Source organism: Ochlerotatus camptorhynchus, unplaced genomic scaffold (assembly GCF_037179485.1).
Source record: "Ochlerotatus camptorhynchus isolate MF236.1 unplaced genomic scaffold, CSIRO-AGI_Acam_v1.1 ptg000008l, whole genome shotgun sequence".
Taxonomy (NCBI): Eukaryota; Metazoa; Arthropoda; class Insecta; order Diptera; family Culicidae; genus Ochlerotatus; species Ochlerotatus camptorhynchus.
This window is the reverse complement of record NW_027040500.1, coordinates 1,701,512-1,717,896: the sequence shown is the minus strand read 5'-3', so window position 1 is coordinate 1,717,896 and position 16,385 is coordinate 1,701,512. Positions and strand designations below refer to the sequence as shown.

Here is a 16,385-nt window from a genome sequence, read left to right as displayed (position 1 = left end):
TAGTGAATTAGTGACTAAAATCATTTTAGCAAGAGACTAAAAAGTGACCAAAATCATTTTAAAAAGTTACCAAAATGTGACATAAACATTATCAGAAAACTTTCAGAAATTGAATCATGCAAATTGATCGACTTCTTATCTGTACGCATTCGTCAAAAGTTTATATTGCAAGATCATTGCACAACTAGATTACAAACTAAAAACACTGTGTAACACGACTTTCAATAACAGAGATACTTTACCATATTTGAAATTCTTATGTTCTCCTGAATTAAAGTCTAGAATGAATCTATTCTCTAACACGTCACGCTTTTTAGATATGAACTATGATGATCTCTATGCGATCTGCGAACTTGCATCACGAAGGTGCTCCGCGTTTGCTTAGTTACCTAATAATAAGATATTGCCTAATTATTAGAACTATTTCCGAAATGAGGAATGAAACGTCTAGATATTTATTTAATATCATATTTAATTGTAATCCTCCATAATATACCCTCTATGAATTCTCCGAAAACTCACATGGAAATATGCTCCGGATTCCTTTTGTCCCAGAATCTTCTTTAAATTATCCTCAAAATGTCCTTAGATTTCTCGTTTGTATTATCATGAAGTTCTCCTCAGAATGATCATGGTGTAATCCTCCTTCTCGTTCAAATTCTCTCATAATTCCTTGAGAATTAACATCAAAAGCTGTTATGAATTTTCATTAAAATTTGTATTGAATCCTATTCAAGGTTGCTCTGGAATTCTACTCAGAATTACCTACAAAACTAGAGTTATTGGACATTGACGAAAATGATCCAAGGGTTAAATTTTGTGGACTTTGTCAAGAATAAAAACTCATCGGGTACATGAACTTGGTGAAATTTTAGAAATCTGGATTCAAATTTAACTTAAACCAATCAATCTACTGATTGGTTTAAGTTTAATTAAAGTTAAGTTAAAACTATATATAAAAAACCAAAAGCTACTTATTGATGAAGTGTTAGATTATAGTTATAATAAGGTTCTTATAATTATTGTAACTAAATAAATATTTGACATGAGAATTCGAGGCTGTTCAGTTATGGGTAACAATTTAAATTCCAACTTGCCGTATTTAAAGCTCCAGAGAAGCTTTACAGAGCTTAACAGGATTATATTTAGGTTCAAGTATTTCTTTCAAAAGAATTTCCCTTTATAGAGTTCTTTACAGAATTCTTCTAAAATAAATTCTAGCTTATCTCTAGGAGTGCCTTGAATTTTCTTTATAACAGTGCAGAAATTATCTGCAGAACACTAAAAAAACATGAAATTAGTCCTTAGATTATCTTTGAATTATAAACTATTTTAAAGAATTCACTTCCTTAGAAATTCCTATACTGTTCACCTCTGGGTTCTCATAAATTTTGTATCTGAATTGTCTTGGAGTTCTCCTCTAGGTTCTACTGAAAATTCACGTGGAGTTCTCCTTAATTTTATCTGGAAATGATTTCCAAGTAGTTCCTAGTCCAAGTTATACACAAGAAATTGTTCGCAGGGCTACTTAAAAAAACACTGATCTCACACAATTGATTTGGAGCTCTAGCCATAACCCTCGTATAGTTCATCCCCAAACTCCCTAGAACTTTTTGTCCGAAGTACATTGTATTACATATCTCTAGAATCTATTCTAAAATCTGTTCAAAACTGCTTTGGAAAAAAAAAATCTTCAAAGTAACTGTATTCTGAAAATCTAGTCTTAAGATTTTTCAAAGAGAAGCAGAAGCACATTTTTTCAATTTGGCATCGCAGTTCACGAGTTTATCCCGGTAACATCGAATTTCCGGTATTTTCCGGTTATCCCGATTTCCCGGTCAAAGTGTGCTTTGATGATGTATGGTCTTGGTTTCTTTTGCGTACTTTTTCGTTTGTTAGTTTAATGAACTTCAAACTAAGAACTAAGCATACTGTAGCACTGTAACAATTTTTATTTATTTTTTTAATGAATTTTACATTGCAATACAAGCGGGAATGGCAGAAAAAGTGACTTTAGTGTCTTTTTGTCGAAAATAGGGACATTTTAGTGACCATCATCAAAAAAGTGACAAAGTCACTAAAAAGTGACCCGCTATCAGCCCTGATGATCTATCTTGTCTATTTGATATACGCAATAAATATTAAAACGGCCAGACGGTATTTAAGGGGTAAGATGATTCAAAAACACGAAGCTTTAGAATCCAATAAATAGATGAAACGTGGACTTCTCGTACCTAACGTTTCGTTGTTATGTAATCCAAGAATAGTTGGTCGTTGGGAGCATCTACACACTTAGAAATAACTACTTTTACACGAGACGTAATCCACATTGAACGTAAATCATGGAACGTTAACGAACATTTCATGTAAAATTAAGTGTTCTCAAACCGAAACATACGCAAGTTGACGAAGAGAACGTTTGATAGCATTGATTTTCTCGTTTCTTTCAACTAATTCTTATGTCAAAAGGGCCGCTTACATGTGTCGTCTCAGGGCACCGAAATTTACATGACTTTTTAGTAGTGTGTAGTCTAAAAAGGTAATGTGATGCTCCACTTTCTATAGGCGATTGGGCCAAGAGCACGAACTCTTGTCTTAGACTGTCTTGTCCCGGTAATTTGTTACGACCTTTCCTGGATTGGTATCTCCCGGCAGAGTCGGTCCTGTGGAATTTTCGTGCATCTTTCTCTAGGAGTTTTTTTTTTACTTCTCTGGATGTTCTTACCAACGTCTCCAAAAATTTAACCATCAGCATTACACAGGGCATTTCTCTTAATTTATTGGCAGTTCTACACGGAGTGAATTACCCGGGAATGATGTCCTAGTCGGTGTGCGCTATCTTTAGTAAAAGTGTAAATTTATCATATCTTTTTTATGAGTTATAAGCAAGTGCTAGAGATTATTAGCACATATCAATATTATTAACAATAACCTCCGTCAATATCGTCAATACATTGGTATTGATAATATTTGCCTCACTACTTCACATCAATATTATTGTCAATAATTACCCTTCATATCGATATATTGGTGTGTGTGGTATCCGCTAGGATAACAGAAAAGGTGTCGTTCCCTATCTAAAATCGAACTCATTACCGAAATAAGTACAATCTTCAAAATCATAAGGACCATCGACTACGCCTCCGGATGCGGGGGTTCCTTTATGACATGGCTAATGATATTGATTACTTTCTCGTTTGTTCTCACTCGGATCATGCGGCTCTTGATACAACCCCAAATTCCACCCGTTCGAAGCTATCGAATTCGAATCTTTTGTTTACTATTTTTGTGTTCCCCACGCAATCTCCAATTCCCTTCCTATCTCGCCCACAAACACACACACATACATACGATATGTACATGGCTTTTCCCCTCGCCTCATGCTTGAAACGCAATTAATCGATTCTCGCAGCAGCATTAGCAGCAGCAGCACCGGCACCAAAACAACCAGAGCAAATAATCGTGGGAAACTCGGGATCGGTGAGAAGCAATAATAAAAAGGCAAGGTTAGAAAATGATTACAAATTGCTGATTTGGCTCGTGTTTCAGTTTTGGATTGTATTAGTATAGGGTAAGTGTGTCAGTTATGGCATTAGTGCTCCAGTTTTTGACCGTGGTGCCTAAATCAAAAGTGATATAAATTTTCATGGTTTTATTTGCGTTACACATATAATATAACCTTCTATCGCCATAAATTTAATAAAACATGATAAAAAATAAAAACTAAGACAGGGCCAATTAGAGGCCCACTAGGGCCAAAAACTGGCTGACTTACCCTAATTTCTTTATTTTCCCACTCGCAAACTCAGTAAACTGTTAGATAGATAGAACAACGCCCGAAGAAACTCAATTACCAAACCAAAACAAACATCGTTTGGTTGATGTTGCTGTTATTAGTTAGACAATGATACAATGCGTCTAAAGTCGAGAGAAAGACCAACCACCACCACCCACTCGCGAGCGTCCGCTTTGAGGCTCTTCCCAAGAATAACAACAACAGTCGATCGATCGATGATGATGTTGATGATGCGTCTTCCTCTCATGATCGGACATCGTCGGAAGCGATCGGCCGATAGAGAGGTACAACGACCAAACGAACGGAACTGAATGTCAAGTGAGCAAAGCAAAGTAAACGATAGGAAAACAACAACTGAACAACGACGACCGCTGAGCGTTGCTGTCACAATTGCTGATATGAAACACGCGTATTACAAAGCGGTTTCGTTCGTTCGTTCGTTTGTTCGCCCGGTTGCGTCTTGCATAAAATGATTGATAAAAGAACAGAGAAGCGAGCATATCCACTAAACAACTCGACGGTTCACGAGCAAAGACACCCACACATCCTCACGAATGGAAGAATCTATTAATGTGTCAAAACGATACACTACCAGAGTTGGGATGCCTCCATGCACATACACAAACAGCTTGAAGTTTAATCTTGCCAGCAAGCAGTCGCATAAAGGATGAAAGTATGTACACAAAAATGTGACTTTCAGAGTTGCCAGGGATGTACTAATCGCGCAGAAACGAATAGTATCTATTTCAAGATATTTATGAAGAGACTTCTGAAGAATTTATGAGAAGTGTTTTTCCAATGGAATTCTATGGAAAATGATTCGATTTTCAGGCATATTTTTTATTAAGTCCCTCATCTTGAATGTTTTGCTCTAAGTATCAGTTACATTACATCCGGATTGGAGTAGGGACCTACAATCGATTTGCAATAATACAGAGTAATTTAATGTTTAAAAAACGAATAACAGATGCCAATTAGGCTGGAACAAATCTCAAGTTTTTCTTTTGTCACCCCCTCTTCAAAATTAACAAAGGTTATTCCCCCTTTCAGTGTATATTTATTTTTCGAGTATCGTAAATTCATTTGGGTATGGATATTGGATACTCGCTTTGCTAGATTTTATTATGTTGTAGAATTTCACCTTGTTCTTTTACAGATTTTTTTTTAACTTCGGCCTAGAACGGAACTATACCGGTACGGCATGCCAGGTCGGAAATACGATCAGCCGGTTTCAGTTGTTGAAAACGGATTTTATCGAACTCATTTCTAATCTTGTTTGGCAACTCACTAGGTAAGCCACCTTCAATCTGATCGATCCCTCTTATTCGTTGCGCACATCTTCATCTTGTTTCAGTCGGATCACTATCAAGAACCATTTTCATTGTATCGTTATCCGACATTGTTACAATGTGCCCAGCCCGGCGTAGTCGCCAGAATTTTGCATTCGATCTAATTTTCTAAAACTTACAAACCTGCTGCAATGATACTTAATGATTCAATTCTTTTCTACACTGATTCAACAATTTCCAAGCTAAATCCAATCTTTTCAAAATATATTTTAAAATTTTAGAAGTGGAAACTGTGAAGTGAAGTGAATTCAAAACTGAGTCTGAACTTGTTTGAAGTGAGTTCAAACTTTCGAATAAGTCATCAACCTTTTTCTAACTGAGTCTAAACTTTTCTGTTATTCTGTTATTCAACCCTTTTGAAAGTTGTCAAAGCTTTCCTGAAGTGATTCAACATATCCCGAATCCAAGCTTGAAAGAATTGGTTTCGCATTTTCTGAAGTGAGGCAACATTAGCTGATTTAATCCCTTTCATAAATGAATACAAGATTTCCTGCATTTATTCAACTTTTTCCGAACTGAAACGAAACTTGTCAGAGCGGGTTTGACATTTTCCTAAGTGAGCTCTAGATTTTTCTTAACTGCTTTGGCATTTGGCTAGGACACGATCTTGCTTAGGTCATCTAGCTTTCCTAAAAGTGTAGAAAGTTTTCCGAAGTGAACCGACACTTTTTTTTTAGCTTAAATTTTCCAAATAGAGTCCAGCCTTTTCTGAAGTGTTTCAATACCTTCCTTAGGGAGTCCAAACTTTTCTGTTGAGTGATTGAATTATATTTGATGTTAGTCTGAGCTTTCCTGAAGTGATTTAACTAACTTTTAACGTTGATTCCGCTCCATTAGACCCCTTCCTTGTTCTTGTGAGATTCGCATCCTTGGAAAATTAGGCAGAGATTTTAAAGAATGGACTTTTGTGTGTTCATACCTGATGGTATATATTTTTAAGTAAGCACGATTGTTGAGAAAACTGGGTTTACATTCATAAAAGTACGTATTTTTATAGAAATTTGAGTTTCTTGATCAGCCAAGTTGGATTTTGGCTCCGTCCTTTGAAAAACAGGCTTTGATGTTATAGAATAGACCTTTGTGACCTTTTGAAGCCAGGTTGGATTTCGGTTCAATCGTTTGAAATTTGTGCTTGGATTTTATAGAATAGAACTTATCAGAGACGAACCAGTTACTTTAATAAAGAAACAAAACAAATAAAAAAGAATAGAATTTGCTGAATACCCGAGGGACGAACCTGGTTAATATTCACAAAAGAAGGTATTTTCATAGAAAATTGATTTTTCTGTTTGGTCCAACTGAATTTGGCCCCTATTTTTGAAAAAAAGGCTTGTATTTTTTAGTATAAAAGTTGCTAAATCCATACGTGAGGGTTAAATTTCTTAAATTTTTGAGAATACCGAGTTTAAATTCACAATAGTACGTATTTTCATAAAAACTTTGATTTTCTGTTCTGCCAAGTTGAATTTCAGATCCGATCTTTGAAAATAGAATTGGAGTTTATAGAATGGATCTTGCTGTATCCATACGTGATGGTACATTTTTTGAAGCACGCACAATTTTTAAGAAAACTGGAGTTGAATTCTCAAAAGTACGTATTTTTATAGAAATTTGGGTTTCGTGTTCAGCAAAGATGGATTTTGGCTCCTTCCTTTGAATATTACGCTTAGAGTTTGTTGAATAGACCTTCCTGAATCCATACGTCTAGTTAGATTTTTTGGAGCACGAACAATTGTTGAGAAAACTGAGTTATATTTGGATAGGCAGGAACTATCGAAAACAGAACGGTTTTTTTAAGAACTGTTACGTTTGTGGTATTCCGCTTGATGGTTTATCCGGAATTTATCAATACCCAAAAATCAATTGCTTTGATCCTATTCATCTACATTATTACCAATGTTCTTCCTTGAAAGGATACAAAAACTTATGCGCGAAATATCTTGTTGATAACCCAAGTGTTACACCCGAGTGACTTTGAAAAGAAAGTATAAGGCTAAGGCGAAGGCTACGAAAAAAAATTTAGCGTTTGAAATATACGGTTTAGATGTAATGTAATGTAATGTAATGTAATGTTAATTTTGAATGATTTTTTTTTTTGTTTTTTTTTTCATTCCCCCCCTTCTACTGGTGCGAGCATTGAGTGACAAAAGAAAAAGTTGTGATTTGTTCCAATCTTATGCAGCAAAAAGAGCAGCTCACTTCTGTTCCACTGATTTTTGTTGTCATATGTCAAGGTCTATTGATTTTTCTTGGTTCGTCTGTCGAATTCCCGAGTTTTTCTCGTTTTTCTTGGCTACTTTTCAAATTCCCGGTTTTCCCGCTTCGCTTATGAATAATTCTCGATTAATTTGTCAAAGGGACGTATATGCTTTTGTAAACAATGCATTTGATCGCGTCGGTTTGGCGTAATTGGTAGCTCCCACATGCATACTAACCACGCGAAATCGATGATCAAATATATAGTTTACAGTTACGCAAATCACGGACTGAATAATCTGAACGCTCGAGGATCGAGTGTGCTCCATTTTGTAATACTGTTTTAAGTTTCATCAGCTAACTTTCAAATATAATTTATTTGACTTATGAATTATGTTTCATAGGTCAAACTTAGATTTCCATAATAAATCCTTACGACGAAAAATCTTATGGTGTCAAGCTGGAACTGTATGACAGCTTATTTGTCAAGTTGATCCATTTGCATAAGTTTTGCATCTATCTTTCGACACTACACAGACGGAATAGCCTATACACTAAGAATATTTCACAGATTTCTGTTAAATTTTACCGAAATCTCAACAGCTGAATGTTCGGTAAACAGTAACAATCGTAAAAAAATAAACAAAATGTATGTGTTAGTCTACGTTGGCAAATTGTTAATTTTAGAGTCCTCTCAAAAAATCAACTTAATTGGTATACAAACCATTTGAATTCTACAACTTCAGAATTATGTCGAAGTCTTCCTTTCGCAAACTTCACATATTTAGAAATGCCTGATCGCCCATTCACTACTGACTGTAACTAAAAATAAGCTGAATAAGAAAATTGATTCTACAGCTTTAAAGACTATTTGCCTTTCTCAGCGGACCCCACGCGACCTATTAGTCCCACGTGTTAATTATACAGCTCTAATTTCTCTTATTTAGGGTGTGTATTCATCTTGCAAAATAAAATTACTCGAGTTTTCCAGGCTTTTCCAGGACTTAATCGAAAAATTGACAGAAATATTTTTTTAAACGTTAAAAATATATGCTATTTGGTAGGTTAAACCTTAGTTGTGCGGACTCATATGCTTGTCATATGGGAGTCAATGTGAACTGTCAAATGAGAGCCAAACATTCAGCAGCCATATATAATGTTATTATTCTTATTCATCGTCAAAAATTGCCAAATCGTAGAACTAAACCAAACATTTCTGTAACTCATTATCAATTGTAAGCACAATGGCTGAAACCAACAGGCTCAGAGAAGAAAGCTTAAGAAACAGCACAGTTTTGAGGACTCAGCTGGATCCTCTAAAACATAATCTGCAAAACAAGAATGAAAACAACCTTTGATATGGCCATGGAGGCATGAGCACTCCTGGCTCAGAGATTTTGACGGAATTCACTGTCAGTTCTCGTTACAAATATATATATATATATATATATATATATATATATATATATATATATATATATATATATATATATATATATATACATATATATAAGGGAAGGTTCTTATGATGGTTCTTATGATGGTTTGAGACCCCTCCCCCTTCTTTAAGGGGCTCCCATACAAATAAAACAAAAATGTCTGCATAACTCGAGAACTAATCAAGAAAATGGAACCAAATTTGGGTTGTGGAGGTCATAGGGGGTAGCCCCTTAGATAAGAGGGAAGGCTACGTACAATATAGTATGCTTTTATTGTAATCGGCGCATAAACTCAAGCTAATATTGAATCGCGAGCAAGGCCGGGCACACTCAGCTAGTTTTTTTTTTATAAAAAAAATATAGTAACAGCGAAATATTACTATGCAGTTTTAGGCTGACCACTCTTTCAATTCGAATGCTCTGGTAAATTAACTGGAATTCTGCTTAGAACTACTTTGGAATTCTGTCCTAAAATTCATTAAAATCTCTTGAAATTATTCCAAGAGATCCTTGAAAATTCTCACCAAATTTAATCATCAAAGTATAACCTTTGAAAATATTGAATATTTATTTTCGTTCCGAATTCTTGAAAATGTATCTAAGTTTGATTTCATTAGGCCCAAGATTTCAAAAAAGTAAGTATAAAATCTGCGGAAATTATTCATGTTCCAGAACCTTCAAAAACACAGTTAAAGGCTAAGAGTTTATGTTGTTACTGAAGATAAATCCACTCCAGATTTATTATGTTCAAAGAGTAAAAGTGACTCACGATAAACCAACTTTAGATGCATGTATTATAACATATTTTAAAATTCCTGTGAATGTTCTCTGGCGTACTTTGATAAATTTTATTTTTAAAAAATGTGCTTGATAAAAGAATTTGAAAATTTCCAAAGAATTCCAGGTTTTTCCAAGTGATATAAAATTTCATGAAGATTCCAGATTTTTCAACACCTTGTTATTGGGTTTTGGACTAGCTTTACTCATTGGCCTGATGATTCATTCTTGTCTTCGTCAGCCTTAAAAGACACTTCTGCGACTAAATGCTTCAGTTAAAGGATTTCTATTCCAAACTATATGATGTTGAGTAAGTGCTTCAATAACGGCTAAAGCTCGCCTTATCATGGTAAATGGTATTCCCAAATGTCACAACAACGGCACACCATTGGAACCACGATCGAAAGGCCACAGCCATGATCGAAACATTCATTGTTCGAAAATGGTTTATTCAATGATAATTAATATAACTGACCCTTGCGTACATGAAAAACCAAAAACATGGGGACAGTTATGCATCCACCGGCAGTATAGGTATTTGATGAAACCTTGAAAGAGTTTGTATCACCGACTCTGGCAACCCTGACCCAACACTATCTCCGTCTGCGCTGATCGCCGCCCAACGGGGCAAGTTTATTATAACACTCATATCCACCCGTGTCGTCTTTTGTTTTCAAGAAGCTAAAAAGTCGCGTTCGGTAACAGAAAGCACCGAGAAAACCCCCAAGTAGTTTCCTTAAGCTGCCCACAAGAAGCCATACATAAAACAGAACTTTCACGCTGATATGCAATAGAAAAAAAAAACTAAATTAGCATTTGACCAGAGCTAGTCACACACGGGAATAAAAATGCACCTCTCCTCCTGCGATAATGTAATAACAGTGCCCCGTGTAGTAAATTTACCTACACCGTGCGCCTCATGGCTTCTAAAATCAATAAAATTCTGCGACATTTCTTCCTTCCCCAATTCCCATCCCTACGTATGCGCCACCCAGCAGAAGCCCCAGCCAGCCAGCCAGCCAGCCAACGTCGCTTCCATTCTCTTCTTGCTGTTTGTGTTTTTTCTCGCTTCGTGCAGATCTCTTTCGCGTTTGCTTCCGACGACGTCCGTCAAACAAGCAGCGGCGTTTTTAATATATTGAAAAATCAAGAGCAATGAATGGGCCGCAGGAAGAGGCCACGGGTGAGGGGCGGGACGTACGTAAAAATGCGACGGCCATTACGACAACGACGAACATACAGCGGCAATAAAACACGGAATCCGCTGAGCCAGCCAGGAGCAGGGAAACCGAAGCGCGTCGGAGAAAGGTTCCCGGTAATGAGAGGAGAACCGGCTTCTTTTGATTGATTTTGCTCACACTGACCGTGATTCAAAAATCTCTTTGGGCCTAGCTGTCAAAAACTTACCGGGATTGGAACTGGCACTTTTAATTTCTGCGGGGAAGAGATTGCTCGGATGGGAGCTGATCTGGCGACTATATCTCTATCCGTGCGATTCGGGTGTCTCGTGAGTTCGCAGATGAAAATCCATCAAATTTGACGGGAAAATCTATTTTCTTTTCCTCTCGCAGAATCCGAAAAATTCACACATTTATACACAGCGCACTACCCAGTTGTTCTTCTTTTTGTTGAAAACACTTATGTACGTTGGGAATATTCTTCTAAATTTCGAGGAAAGCTTGTTTCTTGAATAAATCTTTTGAAAAATCACTTCCTCCCAGCTTCACATTTTTTTAAAGTGAATCCACCACCAGCACAGGGACAATCCGAGGAACACTCAAGCTAAAGGCATCAATCAATCCTTTCTGACGTTCCCGGTACGTGAATTTTTTTTTTCGATCGCCAAATTAAATCACCACCAAAGGCCGGATAATTATTATTGCACTTATAAGCACACACTTTTTCCTTACACTAACTATCCTGTGTTCTTGGTTTTTTATATGGGACTGACTGAGAATGAGAGAAATTTGTGGGAAAGCGTGTAGCTCAAAACAAAGATAATACAAAACTAGCCAGGCAGGGAAGACAGCAGCAGCAGCGAACGCGATGGCGATGGCAAAACCTCAGCAGAACACACGCCCACCAGCGCATTTGAGCACACTTTTCGACAAATTTACTACCGAATGAAACTCACACTGATGCACCAGCGACGACGCATGTACTCTTTCTTCATGATCGGGAGCGGAAGGGTTTGCGGATTTTTGTCCTGTGCTCCGATAGCAGCAGCTTCAGCTTCTGCTGGTTTTGCGAAACGCGGCTCTAAACACACAAGCTTCGCCTATGCATATAACCATACACACTGTTGTGTACATAGAGCGGCAGAGAACACACGACACCACACCAAGCTCATGGCACGCACACATGCTTAGCGACGCGGACCGAGCTGCTTGATAGAAAACATGTTTGACAGTTCGAGCTGGTGGCTGGTGGACAAACAACGGGAGCAAAAGAGAAGGGATGCGGCTCGTCTAAACTGCGCATGAATGAATGGTCGAAAATTTAGACGAGGTTCAATGATGCTTTCTCATTCTGGGCGAGAAAAGTTTGATGGAATGAATCCGAGTCAAGATAGCGGTAAAGCGTGTACTATAGACGCACAGTGGGATTGTGTACGAACATGTTGAGAAAATATTTAAAAAATGCTTACACTTTTTTAAATATTGTGAAAAACGGTGGGCCAAAACACTTCATAATAATACTACACGAAATCAGGCATGATACTTGAAAACGGTGCAAACGTTGAAGGGCCCTTTACACGCAACCCGAAATACGCTCACGCAAATCAATAACACTATCGGAAAGAGGAGAATTTCCCCTACAATTTTTTTTTTTTGCCGAATGTCAGAAGTTTTCTGCCGAGATTTGCAGAGCCGAGTTCTTGAGAATTAATTTTATTGAGACCTCAGCGAACATGACGGTGTTTACTGAGATTCAGCAAAGCATTTTCGGAGATTCAAGAGCACTCGATTGTGCAAATCTTTAAGATTCGGCATAAAAATTGAGTATGTATCCGACGACGTTGGTTCTGGTGGAAAGGACCTTAGAACTTTTGTTAAGAAAAGCTTTTGTGTCGTCTTCAAATGTTAAGCCTGAGATAATCTCACAGTATTCCAGTTTTTACACAACCCCCAACAAACATGGGAGGCAAGAGCTTATTCAGGTACACATACGCATCTTCATATTCATACCGATAGTTATTTATCTATGTATTTATTTATTTATTTTAATATTTATTTATTTATTTATTTGCCGTCAAACAAACGTAAACGATTTCAGTTACAATAAATACTCAACGGATATTTTTCCATAGCACCGACTAGCCTCGAAACGATTTTTTTAGCATGCTTTTGATCATTGTCACATCGATTGTTGCGCAATAAACGTTATAAAAGGACATAATTCTATTTAAAGGCTCATTTTAAGCATTGTTCTTTGATTGTTAAAATAAAGCGTATTTCTATTTCTTAGAGGACGAGTGGAAGCATAAAAGTTTAGTTTATAAAAACGGTAATTACGTGGTAATGTGGCCATTACAAAAAAAAAATCCCTAGGTAAATGGATTCATAATTCCAAGGATAGTTCCAATATCATTTTGAGCAACATTGCTAAAGAATCTAAATGTATTGATAATCGTTTTAGTAGAATAATTATATACCTTATTACGTTGTTTTTCCTAGCGGGGCCGGTGTAGTGGTAAGCGTGATAACCTCTCACCCCAGCAGACCTGGGTTCAATCCCAGTCGGCACCGCCGCGATGTTCTGAGGCATAACATCAATGAGGTACAGAGAGAGGTGGCGCAGATCGTGAAATAGGGTTGTATTAGTAAACCAAAAAATCAACGTAAACGCAAGTAGTGACGTCACTACTTGCGTGTACTTGCGTGTATCGTACAGTGGTTGTGTGAGTGATTGCTTCACCTCGGTAATCCAGCTCATTGGCATAACATCTCTGATCAAGGAAGTAAATCCGTTGGTCCCGGTTCATGAGCTCATGAGTCGATAGGTAGGGTCCACACACTAATTTAGGCTTCTGCCGTTTGGTAAATTTCAAACAGCAGAACTGTTCGGTAAAAGTTAAAGAATCCGTGAAAAATCCAATAATTAGTCAATTTGTTCAGAACTTGTTCGCACTTTGTTCTGCTTACTTAATTTATTAATAAAAAATAAAAATTGTTAATTTTGTTCATAAATCACGTGTAACGTTCTTTTGAAAATTTTACCGACTTGTTCTGCTGTTCAAAAACCCGGTAAAACTCTACCAACTTCGGTGATCTGAATTAAGTGTGCAGATGTGGGAGCTGCCTCCCTTGCGTCGGTTACATTGGTGCTCAGCACGGAAAACAAGATCGACGGAAAACAAATCTAAGAAGAAAAACGTTGTTTTTCCTTTTAATTCTACTACTATTGTACTATTGTAAAACTATAACAGATACGTATTCCGTTAACTAGGGGAAATGGATGTAATGCCGGCCTTAATGTCCCTAATTTGCAATACAGCAATCGACTAAATTTTCAATAGCGACCAAAAATATCCATTAGTACGGTCCCAATGACGCGTTCATCTAGATAAAATTGACAAATAGCAGATTCTTAGCGATGGGCCCAATGTTAGATCCATCGGCCAACTGGACACCGAAGAAGTTTGCAAGTAGTTAACGAAATACTGATCTATTATAGTTATTTAGCGATAGTGAAAGTAACTAGTGAAAATGAATACTAAATTAGTGAAAGTGACAGTGATACAAGCATTGAGAGGAAAAAAGAAGGTAATAAGGTATATTTCTTAGGAAATTTGAGGAGTATTCAAAGTATATTACGGTGATAAGTTTTAGAAAATTCAAATGATTATGAGAAATAGGGAAAATGTCTCTAATGTTGGCCTTTGAATCTAATATTGGGCCCATCGCTAAAAATCTGCTATTTATCAATGTTATCTAGATGAACGCGTTATTGGGACGTTACTTATATTTTTGGTTGCTATTTTTTCTGAATTCATGTATGGGCCCATTGCTGAATTTATGTATGGGCCCAAATTAGGGACACTTAGGCCAACATTACCTGCATTGCCCCTATTTCAATGAATTAATGGAAAATCTGCGCAGATCTAAAAAGGAATTGGATTTTTCCATTTTCCAGGACGCAGAAAAAGGATCAAGATGCAAGGTTTGCGCACAACTTTAAATTCATGGCTTATTATATATATTATTATATAATCCGGATTAGAAAAATCTTCAATGTTCAGGATGTTTTATTTTAAGGGGAAAAATACCGCTCTTAAAAAAATTGAGTTTCGATTTTTCTAAAGTTATTGGGAAAAGATATCAAAAAGTCACATTTTTCCGTATTAAAAAAAAATCACGTGCAAAAATATTTTTTTTGTAATTTATCATGGCATAAAGTTGGACTTAAAAAACCACAAAACATCAATTGTTCGGTTTTGCTGAGAGTCCAATATTTTTTTCATAATGAGATAGAAAAACTATTTTTACATGTAAATTTTCTTGGGAATCTAAGGAAAAACTGATTTTCTTAGATTGTTGATAATTTTTTCCAATGTTTTTAGAGAAATAAAAACGTGCAGAAAATATTCTTTTATTTTCGGGGCGGTAATCTTCCCCTTAAATCAAATTATAGAACGTAACGTAACGTGAGAAGTTATCAAGTTACAAAACTAGCAAAAATAATTAAAGGAAATTCGAAATTTTAGGTTGTGAACTTGAAATGAATCAAATGGCTGAGTCTTCATTCTTCAAATTCTGGGATTTAAGAACTATGAAACTTTAAGGCTTAGATATTTTATGAGATCTTAGATTTACATAAATGTTAAACTTCAAAGAGGTTTTTATTGTAAAACTGAAACGTTCAAACGAAAATCGCTTTTGTGCGGGCTGGGTTTCGTTTCGCGTTCGGTAACCATTGACACAGGACCGGTGGGATCTTTTGTGGGATCTTTTGTGGCATCAACTGGCCCGCCATCTTCGTCCGTTGGATCGCACAGACCCGTGTGCATAGAGGAGGCCGGCCTTTTTGATGGTAGTCAAACGGAGCTGAGTAGATTATTCATAGCGAATTTCCCCGACGGTCACCAAAAGTCGTCGGTACGGTCCCCATTTGGTAAGATGCATAAATGACGTAGAATTTTAGGGTGACCAGCTAGTAAAATCGAAAGTATCGCAGGAGTACGAAACCAATCGGATTCTATACAACTAGTGAAAAGGGTTTCATTCCATCGCTAGCGGTCGTGGTAGTTTGCGAAACCGCCTTTTATTTCTTTATAATTCCAAGGGGATTTCGAAAAGAAATGTTAGGTTTTTTAGCAGAATTTCAAGCGAATATAAAGAAGATTTAGATTAGAACTCAAAGATAAATTTGAGTAAATTTAAGACAAATAAGAGGAGAATTGTATGATAATTATAAGAAGAACTAAAGCTAATTGAAAAAAATATGAAAAGAAGCTTCAGTGAATTCTTCAAAAAATCTCTAAAATTCAAAGAGAATCTAAGGACGAGTTTCAAAATATTTTTTTTGTTTTGGGCAGACAAGGACTGTTATAAATCAATGTTTAACTGATTCCCAGAGAGAATCTCAAATTTAAAGGAAAAAAAAGTGCAAGGGCGGTGAAGATATGAGTATCAAGAAGAATGGAGCGCAGGAGGATCCGAACAATAAATAAGCGCCTGGTGGTCTGGACCATGCATAAATGATGTAGCGGAGGCGGAGTGCTTCAATAGATGTAAAAAAGTACAATTATTCAGGCTGATAGTTCCCCTAGACTACCGCAGCATGAGCGGAACTATAAACGTACCCTCTTCAGACCTTTCTCTAGTA

General features: G+C 36.6%; 1 protein-coding gene across 29 annotated transcripts in view; it reads right to left on the bottom strand.

Moving 5' to 3' along the window:
* Positions 1-16,385, bottom strand: part of mub (poly(rC)-binding protein mub) — a 672,225-nt gene that overhangs the window by 343,279 nt on the left and 312,561 nt on the right. For 17 of the 29 annotated variants that reach the window (XR_010517496.1, XR_010517497.1, XM_065218945.1 and 14 more), the window contains exon 1: positions 11,468-11,576. The exons of 4 other annotated variants lie outside the window; for them this stretch is intronic. The gene's annotated coding sequence lies outside the window, so the exon portion shown is untranslated. 8 more of the 29 variants (XM_065218795.1, XM_065218803.1, XM_065218818.1 and 5 more) reach the window with 6 other exon arrangements.